Below are 16,932 nucleotides of genomic sequence, written 5' to 3'. Positions count from 1 at the left end.
ACGGAGATCTGGATCCAAGAAGTAAATCAGAGCATATTAGTGGCAGATAAAACAACGTTTTTGTGGCATGATCGGACAGTGATCCTTGTCAGAAGTTATGCTATTCTGTCCATGGAAACCTGTATGCAGCAACTCTTCTATAGGTTCAGTAGGAACTTTTGCAAACGGAAGTATATTATCATTATTATCATTATTTGTATACCACCTAATACCACTAGATCTCAGGGTGGTTCATATTTTTCTGTGTCAATAACCAGATTCCAATAACGTGGTTGCAAATTTGAAGCCATTGGTTTGAGTCCTGCCCTCCAGAGCAGGAGAAAACAAGCTTGTTTCCTCTTCCATGCGACAGCCCTTGAGGTACCGTATTTGAAGATGACTATCCTATCTCCTCTCAGCCTCCTCTTTTCCAGGCTAAACATATCCAGCTCCTTCAACAGTTCCTCATAAGGCTTGGTTTCCAGATCCCTGAACATCTGAGTTTCCCTCCTCTGCACGCGTTCCAGCCTGTCAAAATCCTTCTTAAATTGTGGCGCCCTGAACTGGACACAGTATTCCAACTGTGGTTTGACCAAGGCAAAAATAGAATGGCACTATGACTTTCCTTGATCTGTATACTTCTGTTGATGCACCCTAGAACAGCATTAGATTTTTTTGCTGCTGCATCACACTGTTGACTCATGTAAAGCTTGTGGTCCAATATCCTTTTCACACATACTGCTAGAAACTAGGTGTCCCCCATCCTATATTTGTGCATCTGGCTCTTCCTGCATAAGTACAGAAGCTGCAGTAACCCAGGTAAGGGAGGCTCTGGCAGCAGCAAAAGAACACAGCATTATTTGCTGGTACCCCCTTGCCCCTAGGGGTGGAGAGAGACCAGTAGCAAAGCGTTGCAAATGCCCCACTCTCGCCAAGGGTCTCGGCAAAAGGAGGTGTTGCAGTGCACAGCTTTGCACCCCAGTGGGGTGGCAAGGCTTTGCAAGGTCTTTTCTTTAAGGGAAGGAAAAGGGAGATTCAACAAGGTCTCATGTCATCCCTGCTCATGTGGACCCAACCCACAACCTGTCCCAGGCTATTCCCGCTGCCTTTATCTGGTAATGCTAAATTATCTTGTTGAGATGCAGCTAAATGGCTGAGACACAGACACCAAAGCTATTATACAGAGGGGAGGCTGCTTTGGGCCTCCAGAGAAGAGCTATTAAAAACAATGGGCCCTAGTTAGTCAGGTCCATTGGGTCTATTCTATGACTAATCGAACGTCTACTAAAGTCTATCCGCTGCCCTGTCAAAGTCCAACAGTATCTTCTATTGTCAGACTGGTTCAGTGGTTCACAAACGAAGATGGAGATTGCTGCTTCTTCTACACCAGTTAACAAATAAATACAGTTGTACCTTGGTTGTCGAACGCCTTGGCACTCATACATTTTGGCTCCCCAACGTTGAAAATCTGGAAGTAAGTGTTTCAGTTTTCGAACGTTCTTCGGAAGCAGAACGTCTGACGCAGCTTCCGATTGAGTGCAGGAAGCTCCTGCAGCCAATCGGAAGCCGCGCCTTGGTTTTTGAACGGTTCTTCTGGGAGTCGAACAGACTCCCAGAACGGATTAAGTTTGACAACCAAGGTACCACTGTACTCACATCACGAACCATCTAAACAAAGATTCTCAGCAATTTTCTGAATTCAAGTAAAGAGCTTGTCAAATACCAGGACACTGGGGGCAAACTTTGAACCGTAGAAGAGCGGGTGCTTTGAAGCAGAGGAATATTTATGTAACTTTTGCAAGTATAACGGAACGTGCTTGGTTCAGCTGGCATGACATGCCCGGCGCTTGCTCTTGACCGCTGATCCGGCAGGCAGAGGCAAAACACCCCAAAGGCTTACCTCAGTGAGAACCAGATTAAGCCAGGCATTTGACAGGTCTGTAATTAAAGTGAGATTAAAAGTGGACTGTGCAATACCAACCAAATCAAAGTTTTCCTATGAAGCAGGGCTGGGAAACCCCGTCCCACAGGCTGCAGCTGGATTTTATCCAGGCTTCAAGGTCCCCACCTGACCATCTGAGGGGATGAAGGGCTTTGATGTTGTACTAAGTGTGCAACTCCTTCTGCAGCAAGATGTGTCGCACGGAGATCAAAGCAGAGGAGAGAACGTCCTTGTGGAGAAGAAGACTCTTCTTGCAAATATTTAATCTCAGCTAGCCACTTTAATGTTTATTGGTACTGTTTTAACAATTTTTATCTATTTATTTTTTACAAATTGTTACACACTGCCCCCCCCCATGATACGGCAGTACAGAAATATGTTTATAATTAATTAAGGTGCAAAAGGGTTATCCATTCATTTTGCAATTGCATAAATGCTAATTTGCGGGGGCGCAATTGCATGTTGAACTTTGTTTCTCCGAATAAGCTATAAGACTCAGTGTGTAATTAAAAATAAGCGTTAGTTATGCTAAACTTTTTTTGCGTTCTGCACAGATATAGAGTGTTGGAGAGTTTTCCATAAACATTGGGGTAAAATCTATGGAGAAAGTAGAAGATGAAATGAGACTTACTGGTAAAGTATATGACTGTTTCCATGGAAAATCACTTGTGTGTTAAAGATGTGTGATTATGTATGTGCCTGGCCCACCAACAATACGAGTTTTCAACTTCTGTAACTTGCCGGTTAAGGTGTATAAACGAAGCATATTTTGCACGAGTTGACTTTTCATACTTTATTCTGCTTCCAAAATTTTAGTTCCCACCATTCTTACTTTGCCCATTTTAGGGGCTCAGCATCTTGACGCCCTCTGGAGCTAGCCAGCTCTGACTGCCAAATAATTCCTCCAACTCTGTGAAAACTCAGACATCATAAGCAGAACAAAATCTGTAAACATAATGAAGATATTTTAATTAGCCGAACTTGATTGGCAAGCCACAGAACTTGCTTGGAACTAAATGTTGTTATCATTCAGTCAGTCACTCGTGTCCAAATAATATAGTTGCCAATTTGTGATTCTAAAATTTTCAGTTCAATGAGCTGAAGGAGCCTGGAGGAGGAGGTGGGAGATCAGAGGGTAGAGACAGCAACAGTTTGGACTGGTCATGGGGTGAATCCTTGTGAGTTTTCCATCATGAGCCACAGCCTAATGGATTATTGGGTGGACAGGCAGAGCCTTCCATCAGGAGTGGGAGCCAGCAGCAGGTCAGCAATAAATCACATGACATCAGTGCATGTGGTGCTGTGGTGTAAACCACTGAGACGCCTGGGCTTGCCGATCGGAAGGTCGGTGGTTCGAATCCCCGCAATGGGGTGAGCTCCCGTTGTTATGTCCCAGCTCCTGCCAACCTAGCAGTTCGAAAACAGACCAGTGCAAGTAGATAAATAGGTACCGCTGCGGTGGGAAGGTAAACGGCGTTTCTATATGCTCTGGTTTCCGTCACGGTGTCCCGTTGCGCCAGAAGCAGTTAATCATGCTAGCCACATGACCCAGAAAGCTGTCTGTGGACAAATGCCGGCTCCCTCGGCCTGAAAGCAAGATGAGCACTGCAACCCCCAAAGTCACCTTTGACTGGACTTAACTGTCCAGGAGTCCTTTACCTTTTTTAAAAAAAAAATTAAACTCTTTATTCAAGGAAACAAGGCCTGCTCAGGAGGCCAGGCCTAGTGAGCACAGCAACTTTTCCCGGTTGATCCTGCCTCTATGAAGCCATGGAGGCAACTGAAGGTCTCTGTCATCCCACAGTTCCCTAAATTTCCTCCTCTCCCAGGTCCCTCCTGAGCAATCTGAGTCTCTGTCACCAGGCCTGTCTTTGTTCCTTCCTCTTTGTGCCTCTTCTGGTCTGGGAAACTGGGGGGGGGGGGACCAGGAGGGGGGAAACCCCTAGCTTCTTCAGCAGCCTGCCTCATTTCTGCCTCTTGGCCCCCCTCCTCCCCAGCCTTCTGCCCATGAGATTTTTTTTGGGGGGGGAAGCCTTTGGTCGAGGGGCAGGCCTCTTGTGGGGGGCAGAGCCTCAGTTAGCTATGTATTTTTATTTATTTTTATTGACTGGGGGCAGCTGCCCCTCCCTACCCCCCCAGCTATGCCCATGCTGCTGTCTCTGATTCTGAACTGCTCTCTGTCGCAGCATCTTCTTGCTCACTGAACCCTGTTACCTCTTCACTTCCTCTGACCAGTCTTCTCCCTCTGACCAGTCATCTTCATCCCACCACCAATCCCTGGGCTCTGAGCCTTCTTCCCCTGGGGGTTCCCCAGCTGTTGCCTCCCTCCCCGCCACTACGTTCAGCCAGTCCTTGGCACCTGTGGAGTTTGGTTGGTTTGGGGGCAATCTAGGCAAATCAGGGGCTAGGATTTGCCAGTTTCAGTTTCAGTTTTTTCCGTTTCTCTTCCTTCTAGTCCATTCTCCACATTTCATTGGCATTTTACTGCAAATTTCTCCTATCAAACCCCATTTTTGTATGCAGGTTTAACGAGTGTACCCAGTTTTGCAAGCTATTTTCCCATATCAAATGCATTTATGTATGTTATTTTCAGGAATATCTTCACTTTTATGCACTCTTTCCTCTAATACGGTAGATGCATATTTTGTAAATGTTGTGTAATTGGAAAGCCGCATTATCAAAGGGTAACGGCGTCTTGGTTCATGTATTGTTTCAGAAAGTGTGAAGTTGATGCATTCATCTTTAAATGGAAACCAAAATACATTTGCACGGACAGGCGGAGTCCCCCAAACCCCAGGCGACCCCTGAGCGGAATAATGACTCACGACAACTTGCTATGGGGTTAAAATTGGCCACAACTTTATTAAGATTCAGATGTAGGGAGACCTTGGCTCAGGCACTGGCCGTTTATCCCTCCCAGTCCCCAGCCGGGGATCTGGGAGACTTCAGGGTTATCCAGAATGTGTGGGGATTGGGACTGGCTTCAAGCAGAGAGCCCCCCGCCCCGTTCGCCGCCGGCGGAGGGGAGAGCAATGACAACCATTTGGCATATGGACAATGCCTCCCCTCAAGCTCTGGAGTCGACTGCTGCTTCCCAGGTAAGATCTACCTTCTTTGTGTGTGCTAGATGACCCCTCCCCTTACCTGGCCAATCCCCTGGCAACGCCTCCCCAGGCGGGATTGTCCGATTGGCTGAGGTAGGCGGACACCCCAGGTATCCAGCCTGGGGAGGATGAAGCCAGTCCGAACTACCAGGGGCCGCTCTGGGATCCAGGGGGCTGCGCGCGACCGTGCAAATGTCGCCCCCTGTTTGATGTGGGGAGCGGTCATTATCCCATGCCCCTAGCTGGGATTAAGTGGGAAGGAGAATCCCCTGGTTAAAAAAATATGTGCGTTGTGGCACAAAGCACTTCATACTGAATCGGAGACAGCAATGCCTGATGGCTGGCAAATCTTCAAAACAAAGGTATTCGCGAAACAACATTGCACATCATTTTGCAAGCCACACATGCCATCAAACCCACCCAAGTCTTCCTTTTGAGATTGCGATTCAGGGAACACACGTCACCAAGCTAAGGCAGCCCTGTTGTGGCCTGTTCTTAGGATCGAAACCATACAAAATCACTGAGTTTCCTGTATGGGAAAGCAATTTGTACTAGAAGCACTCCTCCCTATCCCCTGAGATTACTGTTCTGATCACTGTGAGCTCTCCAAAACACACCTGCCTTTCTGGTTTCTCAAAGACCTGCAACAGAAACTTGCACTGGGGTTTAGTTCAATTCTCATATTTAACCCTCTGGCCAGCAATTACTGTATTTTTCCATGTATAAGACAACCCTATCTTTATTAACCCACAATTAAAAAATCAATATTGTAAACATCAAACAGCACAACTTTGGTAGCACAAAGTTGATAGCCATGGGAAGAGAAGTAGTGGTATATATATATATATATATATATATATATATATATATATATATATACCCATATATACCCCCCCAGGGCATTCACCATCCATGTGTAAGACGACCCCCAATTTTTTGGTAATATTTTTAGCAAAAAAAACCAATCTTGTACACGGAGAAATAAGGCAATTCTTAACAAGAGAAAATTTTAATTGGCCAAAGGCTGAAGGACCATCCATGTTTCCTCTGCTCACTGTAAGGCACAGGGCACACTGATATGCTGTGAAAGAACGCAAGTGTCTCACAAAAACGGATCTATTAAAAGCATCGCTGCCAAGTTTTCCCTTGTCTCACGAGGAAGCCTATTCAGCATAAGGGAATTTCCCTTTAAAAAAGGGAGAACTTGGCAGCTATGATTAAAAGTTTCAAATTGCGCACACACCACAGAGGAGGCTGCCTGCTGCATCTCAGCATGAGTCACTGCTCTGCCCTTTACTCCTTTGACTCAGCCTCTGTTAGCCATGGAGACAATTCTGCTACATCTCTTTACTGGATGTGAGCAGAGAATTCAATCGCTCTTGCCTCGATACAGACAGGATTCCCTGAACTCAGAATACCGCCTGTTACGTCTCTGCACGAGTCTTTGCCATGGCCTCGCCTTCTTTGAATCAGCCTCTGTTAGCAGCAGGGGCGATTCTGATGCATTCTAGCACCGGATGTGAGTCATTCAGTCGTTCTTGATGCAGATAAGTTACTTGAGTAGGGTCAGAGGGGAAAGGAGGCAGAAGCAATACAAAAAGTGGCTGGTGTAACACAGATGACTCATACAGCAGGTTGCAATGTTGATGTCAAGAGGTTTCTACACCTACACCCACCTCTCTCTGTCCACGTAAGCCAGTTGCATGCTCACAGCTTGAGGGCATATTCCAGCCAGCAAACACAATCATGGAGGTCACTAAACTGGGGCAGTGAGGGGTGTGTGACCTAGGGCAGAGTTCTGAATAAGTCCCAGTTACAGAGCCCTGGAGGGACACACTCAGCCTCCAAGTCCCCACCTTTGGCTTAGTTTGAATAGCTGGAGCTGGGAAATATAAATTGCTGGGGATCACAGTCTCGAGAGGACAGTGGAGGGTGGTCCACTTGGGTCCAATATAACATACCAGCTCCCTCACTGTTTATACTTGTCACCTCACCATTTCTCAACTGGTTGAATTTCCCCCCAGGTATGGAATCTAACTAGCAATTCCACGTAACACTCAAAGCAAAACACACACACACACACACACACACACACACACGGTTGTTGTCCTCCGGCAATTGAATTCCTTTGATGTTACATTATTTGCTTTGGAAAGCTGTAATTCCTCTTTAGCCATTGTTGCTAAAAAGGGAGGTGTTTGCCTGTCGTCTTAACCTTTGCTCTCCCATATACATTATGACAAACAATTAGAGTTCAGCAATGCAGTCTATTAAAAACAATCCTTTGTTGTGCTTCATCACAATTGCTTAATTAAAAAAAAGTGCCCCCCTCACATTTTCATTGGTGTGTTGTTATGCAGTTGTGGTTTGCAACAAAAATGAACCTTGCAACATGGGAGGAAATGCAGAACTGAAGATCCAGTGGATGAGAGTACTTGTGTTGGTGCGCTCTCTCTCTCTCTCTCTGAAAGATTACAGTAGTTTACTTACAAAATCTTCGAAGAGCTGGTTCATGTGCATTTCTGTACATCAGAAAAGTTTCACAGGCAGTAAAACTTAAGTTAAATAAAGTTGACACTGCATGGGGAGGCTTTCCCTGAGTGGACTCCATGGCTTGCCAGTGTCACGGCTGCTAATGTTCTTGCCTGCATCTGCATCACTTGCCCAGAAAGAGAGGACAATAGAGCAATATACCGTAACATTGCTCACAAACAGGGGCTGCTGGTTTTTCAAGGGGGCCTTTGTAGTTCCCATGCTGATCATCCTTTTAAAAATATGAGCATGACCCACTGGTTGAGATAAAGTTGCCCCTCAGCTTTCAGCACTGCAGCGATGCATCTCTCCCAATTAGGACTACGATTTATATTTAATAAGAAGAACATCTATTCAAAGAGCACACTGTCTATGCTAACTACTGAAGCAGAACTTAAAAACGAAACAAAAACCCTGATAAAGTGAACAAAGGGGGAATCCCCCAAACACAATTCACCACCTGTTTTGCAGGCTATGCCTTTAGCAGCAGCTTCAACCTTAGCAAGCAACCAAAGGATGGGGAGCCCTCCAGATGTCATTGAACTCCCATCAGCCCTGGCCATTGGTCTAAGGATGACAGGAATGGAAGCCCAGCCACATCTGGGGAGCCACAGGTTTCCCACCCCTGAAATAAACCTTTCCCACTATTTTATTCCCATACCAAGAACAGCCTTGCCTGTTTCATTTCTGTGTGCCAAGCTGCTGGTAAAGGCACAGGAGCAGAAGAGGGTGGCCAGGTGTAAAAAGCTGGGATTTCAACAGGTGAAACTTGCATGACAAGCAACACCTGTTTAAATTCCCTTTTCTACACCAATTAAATGTTCAGGAGCCCCGTCATTCATAGATAGATAGATAGATAGATACCGTAGATGATTGATAGATAGATAGATAGATAGATAGATGATAGATAGATATGTTAACACACACACACACACACATATCTCATTCATTCACCATTCACCCTAGGGGCAGAGGAAGAAAATTAAAATGGCAACCCTAGCGATGACTGTTCATTATGATGATGACGACGATGACAACAACAACAACAACAACAACAACAACAACAACAACAACAACAACAACAACAGAATTAAAAAGTGATAAATTATCAAACATTAAATACTTCCCTAAACAGGGCTGCCTTCAGATGTCTTCTAAAAGTCAGATAGTATTTTATTTCCTTGACATCTGATGGGAGGGCATTTCACAGGGTGGGCACCACTACCGAGAAGACCCTCTGCCTGGTTCCCTGCAACCTCACTTCATGCAAAGAGGGAACCACCAGAAGGCCCTCAGAGCTGGACCTCAGTGTCCGGGCTGAATGATGGGTGTGGAGACGCTCCTTCAGGTATACTGGGCCCAGGCCATTTAGGGCTTTAAAGGACAGCACCAACACTTTGAATTGTGCTCGGAAACGTTATGATATTCTGTATCTGAGGCAGTCCTTCATGCTCTTGGATGCCCAATCACATTCTAAAATACTCAAAATGCTAGACATAATTTCAAAAGTAGTGATATAATGCTCTCTTTTTTTAGTCGGCATGTTACCACTCCTTACCAAGTGGGATAATGGGAACTCTCAAGTGAGATGGCTCAATTAAACCCCCATTTTCAGAGGCAGTTTGCCATTGAAGACGAAAGGCTGGGAACAGCGACACACCCTGTTTGTGAGTTCCCCAAAGGCATCTCTCTGGCCACGGGGGCCTTAAGGACAATGTCAGGTTTTGTCTTTCATTATCATTTTGATCTTTGGTATCTGATTCAACCTGCCACCTGCTCTTGTGCTTTCATCCGCTGGGCAAAGGTTTCCCTGATGTGATGGAGTGATGAGGAATTCCTTGTGGCTGAGGCAGGTGCTAAAAGGGTGAGGGTCCTTGGTGGGATGGAGGGGGGAGGTGGAGGTGGCAAGCTTATCTCTGATTTGCCTAACTGGTGCCCTGGATATCATGCGGGTAAGGAACTTTGTTCTTCTTCTTCTTCTTCTTTTTATAGTATTTGACATCAAAGCAAAACAATCTAGAGGGGGATTGCTTTGTGCTTAATGTTCGAGGACATCCTGAGCCGCAGGGTATGCTAATACACCAGGAATGTAGGCAGTCCCTGGTATCGGATCTCCCATCTGGACCACTCAAGCTTCCTGTAACGTTCAAAATGTACCCTTTGATCCTACCCACCAATGTCCCTTAGTATAATGAATCAGGTGATCAGACAATAATCCCATTTGCCTCTTGATGCAGCCTGCGACAGAGGGAATATTTTAGGGGAGAATCAGCAGACAGAGGTGGTTTTACTCTGCCCCCAAATTCTTCCCTTCAATCCGGTCTCCCCAGTCATTTTAGTTCATTTGCCCCCCACCCCCGGGATCTGGGAGTAAGGCTGGGGAATGGTCATTGGAGTACATAAATTGGGAACAAGCCCCATCTCCCACCTGCTAATCCTTCCCTCCCCTCCACTGCATTTGTATTGCCATAATAAGCAGGTGGCTGGAATGTTTTCACCAAGGAATCCTGTTCTTTTTTTTCCCTGAGATTGTGCAGAAAGGTTCTCTGCTCCTCAAAAAAAAAAAAAAAAAACCAGCACTGACTTTAATTTGTTGTGATCTTTTACTTAAATCTCATCTGGCATTGTGCTTAAAATTTTAATAAAAAATAATTATGCGAAGCAAATGGTCTATAAAATGCAGCCTTTATTTCTTTAGAAGTGAATGATATATGATCAGAGGTAATCACAAAAATGAAATATGATAGCCCTAAAGCAACTTTGCCCTGTAACACAGGACACTAATTCTAAAGTGTGTTTTTTCTTATTAAAGTTGCCAAGCAAAGGGACTATTGACCAGTGCTTTTTTTTTCTGGGGGGGGATGCAGGGGGGTGCATCCCCCTAAACATTTTGTGAATCTTTGTACTTTTGTCCATTTACTGTATTTATTTTTCCCGATTTGAACTATAAAATGGTGATTTTCTTGAGTCAAAATGAGAGTACCCCTAAACATTTTTTTAAGAGAAAACCTTGGCTCAGGAGAAAGTGCCTGAAGTGCATAAGGAACAGGATTGGGTCCGTGGGATGTGAGGGGCCATGCTGAGTCCCCAGATAAAAAGCTCTTGAGGCTGAAAAAGATGTTATTTTCTTTTTGTATGCCACGGCAGCAGCAAGAATTTTAATTGCAAAATACTGGAAGAATCAAGAGTTACCAGCTATAGAAGAATGGCAGATGAAGATGATGGACTTCATGGAACTCGCTGAACTGACGGGGAGACTCCGAGGAACAAGTTTAAAGCTTATTTAGGGAAATATTGTGGGGTTTAAGTATTCGGACTTCTATGGAAGAAAATTTATTTTAGGCCTTAGGGAATAAAATAGATGTTAGAAGGAAAGTTAAGATGATTTGTAACGTAGTTGTTTTGAAGGAAAGAAATGGAATAATATTAAGTTTGGAAAAGGTTAAAGAAGATGATTATGAAATTGCTAAAGACAATTAGAAATGGAAATCAGTTAGGTGGGGCTTGGGGAAGTCCCAGAGACAATGGGTTGAGAAGTTAGGAATAAGTCAAAATGAAATTATGTACTGTATTGTTTTTGCTTGTGTTTCCTTTCTTGTTGTTTTTTCTTTTGTGTTGTTATAATGTTATGATGTTGTTTTTAGAGAGCCAGTGTGGTGTAGTGGTTAAGAGCGGTAGACTTGTAATCTGGGGAACTGGGTTCGCGTCTCCGCTCCTCCACATGCAGCTGCTGGGTGACCTTGGGCTAGTCACACTTCTTTGAAGTCTCTCAGCCTCACTCACCTCACAGGGTGTCTGTTGTGGGGCAGGAGGGGAAAGGAGATTGTTAGCCGCTTTGAGACTCCTTAGGGTAGTGATAAAGCGGGATATCAAATCCAAACTCTTCTTCTTCTTTAGTGTTTATAGTGATAAAATTAATAAAAATTATTATATATATAAAAAAAGCTCTTGAGGCTGCAATCCTAGGGCGTCCTAGGGTGCATATCTGTTATGTACTGAGCTGAATCATAGAACAATAGGATCCAGAATCAGCAGTCTGAATGGTCCGCAGGAGCCACCCAATCCAACTCCAGGTGGAAGTGAATCCGCAACCTGATTGGCCTGCAGGAGCAGCCAATCAGGCAGCTGGCAGAAGTGAATCCGCAACCTGATTGGCCTGCAGGAGCAGCCAATCAGGCTGCTGGCAGAAGTCAATCCACAAAGTGATTGGCCCACAGGTGTAGCCCTGAAGTCGCCAATCACGCAAAGCCCACTGTGTAAATACTGTAATGTATATAAGCAGATGGTTTTGGGGAAAGGGCATTCTTCTCTTCTTCTCCTTGATGACTACGAGCTGAATAAAGAGCATGAAATTCACTCTCGACTCCGAGTATATTTCAATATCTCTAGTACAGGAGATTCTGAGAGCAGAGATTGCCTTCCCCAGAGCCATGGTTCCCCACCCCTCCATGACACTGTAGATGTGACAGGCAGCAATGCCAAGGAACATTTTAGTCAAGTGTGAGGATTACTCACTGCGAGTTTTTGGAAAAAGCACCGTGCATTTTACTGTCTGATGGACAGAGTCCTGCAGGGCGCAGCATCAATTCCTATGAATTTCCTGCGCTAGAACATACCCTTGGCAAAGCGACACAGTTGGAAGAAGTGCAAAAAGGCCCTTGTGAAGGCCAGAGAGCTCTTGAAGAAAACCACACACGACAGAAGTCTGGCTCTGCACAGCCTGAAACTCTTGCCTGCCTGCTTGCCCTGGAGCCATTATGCCAATATACGAGACATTTGACATCAGCAAAGCAAAAACAAAACCACGATGGTAGATGAGATCGTGTAGCCTTTCTTCCTGCTGTTAAGCACCTATCAAGGGTTTGCGCTGAAGCTTCAGGAATATAGGAAGCTGCTTTATACTGACTCAGACTATTGGACCGGTGTATTGCCTACTCTGGCCGGCAACAGCTCTCTAGGGTTTCAGGCAAAGGTTTCTCCCAGACATACCTGGAGATGCCAGGGAGCATAGAGCATGTGAAACTGATGCCCTATTGCTCGGTTCAGTATTAGAATAACTCATGAGCAAATTTATCAGTAGCAGACAGCCTAATGTTGCATCATCTAATTAGATGGAAAACTATTTATTTCACCTTTTTCTAGCAGGCTGTTAGGCTGACGGAATATTTTCCACAAGGCCTGCAAATCCAAGCACACTGCTTGGATGACACTCTAGTTGAAATAAACGGGACATTTCCAAGAAGATGGATTTGACATTGGATTGCAAAAAGGGACCTGTGAAATTCCTCCAGTCACAAATCACACACTGTATGCGTTCTATAACAAAAAGTGCTATGTGGTGCAGCCAATCAGATTTCAATGTGCAGTGACACAACATGAGAAGGCAACTGAGAATAAAGGCAATTGAAAGAAATGAGAGGGGGGGAATGCAAGGAATGCCAAAAAAACAGTTGACGGTGTTATAAAATCATATTGGGGGGGTTGCAGGACACCATTATTAATGAACAGAGAGGGGTAACCACAGCTTGACAGCTACGGCTACCCAGAGTCCTTCGCACCACCATTTCGCCGCCACAGCTTGGCTCTCCTTCCCTCCACAGACCCGCACCCCCTCCGCAGGGATTAACATATTCAAACACCTCCTAAAATCCAACATAAACTCTGCATTTCCCCTTCGCCTAAGGACAAGCATATGCAACCCTTGCCTAGACATCTGCATTTCCCCTTCGCCTAAGGACAAGCATATGCAACCCTCGCCTAGACAATTATCACAGACAATTATCATAAACTCCACCAAGTAACACAGCCCATTTTTATACAGCCTTACCATTTTATACAAACCTTATACAAACTTGCTATGAACTTTTACCTTCTCGTGATTATATGCTTGCTTCTTGTGATTATATGTCTGCTGGCCTTATGTGCCTTAAATGTGAGAAACCCCTTATATCCCTTGAAAGGCGTCCCTCCCTATATGCCTAAGAACCTAACCACAACCTCAGTATTACTCTTGATTAATTAGACTAGTGTTCCTCTGTATTAGAAAATAGGTTTGTTAGTATCTCTTTGTATTAGAAAACCACTGTTTTATATTTTAGAACTGTATACGTCAGGATGTATTAGAAATGTTTTCCATACTTATTTTCTGTGCAACCCTTCTCTGACCCCAAGCCCCCCTGAAACCTCCCCATCACCGTCCCATACCCAACGAGGGAAGACACGGACAATAGAAAGATTAGCTTGACAACTTTATTCAAATAAATTGCCATCCTCAACGTAGCCCACCCTTCCATGGCCTGGAGGAAAACACTGCCGGGCGGACTTCCACCCCATGGAAATCGCCAGGAACTGCCCCACCTCTGCACCCATCTTGACTGATTGCCCTTCCTGCCAAACAACAGGGAGCACCATCAACGACAGGAGAAGAGAGATTGACATCTCTCCATCTGAAAGGAAGAGTCATCTCCGCACCCCGTCGCCCTTGTCTCCCCCTCCCTCCTAGTCCAGAGATTTCCATGCATGAACAGGAGGGTATATAGGGGGACTTCACCATTTCCCGGGGTTCCTTCCTTCTTTCCAGAGGCAGGGACCCTACAGCTGTAGCTTTGCATTCTGCAATAAAGGGATCAGTTTGTTTTTCCTGACAGCATCGTGTGGTCTCTGTCATTTTCCCGGCGGAGCTGAACTTAGTGCAAATTTTGGAGCTTCCGACCCGCGTCTGTCCTTCTTAAAAGGCAACGCATTTTGGGGTACATTTTTCATAACAACGGAGATGATTTTCGGCAGTGCTGAAAAAAATTGTGGGAAACTGCTCAGCTCTAATTCTAATACAAAATTAGGATATGATTCTGGTTACTGTGCTTGATTCATTAAGTGCTCCTAAATATACATTAGGGCTGCAATCCTATACACACTTTCCTATAATTAAAGCACACTGAATTCAGTGGGGCCTCCTTTCGAGTTGACGTGCATCAGATTGCACTGCCAAAGAGCCCTTTTGTCAGCGCCCTCATGATCCGCCATCTCTGTAGACTCTCCTAAGTAGTACACAGTTTGTCTTGAAGAGGGAAAAGATGCAATTCACGCTTTCATATGGGCCAGCACAGGCTTTGGGCCAACAGCTGTAAGGCAAGTTTGCCAAGAACATCTGTAACCTCTTAGAATGAACATACTGGCAAAAGCTTTCTCTTGATTAAATAGCCAAAGGGGTGCGGGAAATCCATGGCAATGAGGTTTGTTAATTTGAATCCTTTTCTAGTTATTGTTTTAGTGTTTTTATTTTTCCAAACACAAATATGGTAATCTTTATTCACTTTAAAATTCAAAGACATTTCTCATAAGCAAGCATTAAAATGTCTTCACTGGAGGTAGTGGGTTTTGGAAACATTATATAATTATTTGCTGGAAGTGATTACGCAAAATTTTATTAAAAGCTGTCCTCTTGCAATGAGCTTTTTGTACTGTATTATTATTATTTCTATTGTTATTGTTAGTTGTTGTTCGTTGTAGTAGTATGATGGTGCAACATGAAGCTTTTCAGCTTCTCCTTATGTCTAACAAAAGCATATCCAAGATCTCCCAAGTTTTGGAGGCCAACCACTGTCCTGTGCTTTCTGAACAGATCTTTGGAGTCAGCGTGTTGAAAAACATAAGCCATTCAAGCAAATTCACTTCCTACCAGGGAAGATCTCTATAGACAGAAAATGTACAAAAGGGCAGGATACTAATGCAATGTTTCAGTTCTTGTTAAACATTTCTGGTTCCTATAAGGCTGATTGTATATACATATATCTTTCTGATAAGAAGTAGGAAGTCTTTAGGCAGAACAAGATCAGCAGATCAGTATTTTCAAATGTGAGTGGTGCTGAAACATTGTGAACAGTGGTGTAGGTTACATTAGCCTGCATGGCTGAGGGTAAAACTACAGTGGCACCTCTACTTACGAATAACTCTACTTACGAATGTTTCTACTTACGAATGGAGCTCCGTCCGCCATCTTGGATGCGGTTTAGATAGGATTTTTTCTACTTACGAATTTTTAGATAGGGTTGCTTTGACTTACAAATTTTTTCTCCCAATGCATTCCTATGGGATTTGACTTACAAATTTTTTCGACTTACAAATGTGTGTTCGGAACGCATTAAATTCGTAAGTAGAGGTACCACTGTACTTCTATTCTGAAAAAAGTCCCTTTATTATAAGGAATTAAAATCTTACGAAATAGTGGGCAAGCTTCCGAGTCCACAAGAACTGCTAATTAAGCTGGATGCTAAGCAAAGCAGCAGAGTGGTGAATAAGGGGGAGAGATAAGCTCACTTGGTACAGAAGCCACAATGTTGATCATAAGTTCATTTTTGTTGTCCAGTCTTGTAAGCGACATAACTATGGGTGTGTGGCTATGGGCGTTGTCATGAAGAGCACATGCACTTCAGAACTGACTACTACACCACTGGCTATAAAGGAAGCGAAACCATTTGAAGCAGAAAAGCGATGGGCGGCAGAGGGTGCTGAACCATTCTTGTTCTGATCACTTCCCCAACCCATCCAAAACCTCATCTCAGCAGTTTTTCTCCTGCCCAGTCTCCAAGGTCAATCAGAAAAATACATATTTAGTAAACATAATTGCTGTGGTTGCAGGGGAAGGGAAGTGTGTGGTTGTTTGCAGGAAAAAGCATCAGGCAGACTGGTGCAAGTGTTTGGCATCCTTACCCAAAAGCCATTTTTCTCCACTTGAAATCACTCGCCCTGTGCATTATAGCAGTTTAGCTGCAATTTGTGTTTGAAGCACATGTGTATGCTGCCATCACATCAAGTTTTGCCTTTTTTATTTAATGACCAAACTCTCAGAAAAGGGTTGCTGCTGCTTCAAGCCTTGTACTAGGGAATTCTATGGCCCCTTCAATTCTTATGGCCCCTTCAATTCTTTTTAAGCTTCCAGAGTGAACACAAAGGTTCAAATAGTAGGAAATCAGTGAAGCCAAACAGGACTGGCACCAGACTTCAAGGTGCCCTTGGCACAGTGCATCTTATTTGATGTCATTTTAATCTAAATATTCACATCATTTCCCTAATATGTCACCATGCTTGAGATTTTTGTCCATAATACATTTGCTTTATTGCAGTTGTTATGATCAAATGCCTGAAATTGGTGGGCTGCATGGGGGGAAATACAGTGGTACCTCGGTTTATGAACACAATTGGTTCCGGAAGTCTGTTCATAAACTGAAGCGTTCATAAACTGAAGCGAACTTTCCCATTGAAAGTAATGGAAAGTGGATTAATCTGTTCCAGACGGTCCGCAGAGTACTTAAACTGAATCGTTCATAAACTGAAGCGAACTTTCCCATTGAAAGTAATGGAAAGTGGATTAATCCG

The sequence above is a fragment of the Zootoca vivipara genome, chromosome 15 (genome assembly GCF_965207765.1).
Source record: "Zootoca vivipara chromosome 15, rZooViv2.hap1.1, whole genome shotgun sequence".
Lineage (NCBI taxonomy): Eukaryota > Metazoa > Chordata > Lepidosauria > Squamata > Lacertidae > Zootoca > Zootoca vivipara.
This window is presented reverse-complemented; position numbering follows the sequence as displayed.